Here is a 2,191-nt window from a genome sequence, read left to right as displayed (position 1 = left end):
TATATATATATATAACCTATGCACACTCTTAGCTTTGCATCTCTAGATTACTTAATGCCTAATACAATGTAAATACTGTATAAGTAGTTGTATTGTTCGAGGAATGACGTCTGTATTCAGAACAGATAGAACCATCGTAGACCTAACTACATAGTACATGTCAGTAACATTTTACTTCCATCTGCAATTGGTATAATCCATGGATGTGGTGGGCCAACTATGCATTTAGTGTCAACTATAGTACAAGAAAGGCAACTGAAAAGACTTCGGTGCTAGCCACGCAGATGTGAGTTTTCAGTAATACAGCCACTAGAACTGGAGGGTTAGTCCTGAAAGATCAAGAAAAGACCCATGCCAGGACATGGGGCCATCAGCATTTAAAGATGGGACAGGAACCTGCAGAATTGGTAACGGGGAGAGAACATGCCCAACGTAGGATGAATGGTGTGTCAAAGCTACAAAGAGGTCAGAACTAAGACAAAATGACGGCAAGCAGGTGTGTTGAGCTTTAGCTACAGACCACTGTGTATTCTCCTCCTGCCCTGTCACCGCCCCTGAGAGGAATGTGCCAGAAGCATCCTCAGAGGAAACAGTCAAGGAAAAGAAGCAAATTGCCCATTTTCACAGAAAATAGGGGAGGAAGGTCAGTCGCCGAAGTCCCAGGGGCTTAACCATCAGAGCAGGCTGTTCTAGGAGTTGATGCTGCAACTCAAACCCAGATCCAGGAAAAGTAGCAAGAAAGTGATGGTGCCAAAGCTAGACCGAGGCTGGCACAGGCGCCGGGCAGGATCCGCTGGAAGTGTGTGGTAGACAATGAAGCCTTGAACGCTTCTTTTGGCAAATGAGGAATTTAAGGCCTAAATTAATGGCTACCTGGGCTAAGAAATTTTAAAAAGGTGAAATGAACAATATGGAGAAAAGGGAGAAGCGCCAGAATGAGACCTGGCTTTTCACTGTCCATCTGCACGCTGATGACAGGACTGCGGCATCTCTAGCCTGGACTTCCCTGAACTCCAAGTGCAGCCAAGCACCCTTGACCAACCCACCTGTTATCCAGTCAGCCATTCAGACCTTTGATTCCCTGTCCCGTCCATCATGTCTGCCTAGTCTTCCCACCTCAGTTAGTGGTAACAGCACCAACAAGCTGCTCCATCCCATACCCAGCAATGTGCTCACCAGAATGTGCTCAAATGTAACCCAAAGGCAAGGCCTTGCCCTTGCCTTTGGGTTACATTTGAGAAGAGGGAGAGGCAAAATAAGACAGCCAGCAAATAAGATTATTTGCAATAGCACAGTGGATCTCAACCCAGGGGGATTATGGCTCCCAGGAGACATTTAGCCAGGGCCCTCTTGGACAGCTCTTAGAAGGGCCTGCCACAAGGCCCCTAGGAACTTCGGATTCTGTTCCTCCACTCAGCGTGGCCTCTTCTTAGGTGTTTGGACACCTTCAGTCAGATTTTCTGTCTGAGGGCTATGGTTGTACACTTGTAGATTAGCAGATAGGTTTCATGGGACCCTAAGAATCCCTCCAGAAATTGTAGGTAAAATCATGTAAGACAAATGCACATTTATTTGGGGAAGGCTTTCGACAGATTCTCTGAAGGGTGGAGGGATACAATAAAAATTAAAAACCTCAAGTTGACTAGGCACTTTGACCTGTTTCATATTGTGTTGGTTTTTATGTCTCTCTCAAGGATGCCAAAAACTAGGAAGTGAAAAATTGTTCCATCGATTAGTATGGAAGAAAGTACCATTAAAAATAAAAACAGCTTAAAGAATTAAAAGGAGGATATAAATTGGAGACAGTTTCTGTAAGCCTTTGAACACTACTTGTTAATTGATAAGTTTCATGAAAGTAAAACATTTAATTACAAAAATTACACTTGCCCATTAAAAGAACATTCTCCCCTTGGACTCGCTTTGCCTGTCACCAAAACCAGTCATTTTCTGTGAACTTTTCCGCTTCTCTCCACCTCTGCCGCCACAGCCACTTTCATCTCCTGCATGGAGTCACAGGAGCCTTCTCCCAGCTTTCCCAGGAGACTATAAACATCATGAAAACAAGATCCATGTCTGATTTCGTCAGTCATTGTAGAGTGCCTGTTCGATAAGCATGGACAAATGGCTTTCCACGGAGCAAATGTATTTTCAAATTCTTGTGGACCCCTCACCATCAGCCTGCAATATTCAT

The sequence above is a fragment of the Pteropus vampyrus genome, unplaced genomic scaffold (assembly GCF_000151845.1).
Source record: "Pteropus vampyrus isolate Shadow unplaced genomic scaffold, Pvam_2.0 Scaffold144, whole genome shotgun sequence".
Classification (NCBI taxonomy): domain Eukaryota; kingdom Metazoa; phylum Chordata; class Mammalia; order Chiroptera; family Pteropodidae; genus Pteropus; species Pteropus vampyrus.
This window is presented reverse-complemented; position numbering follows the sequence as displayed.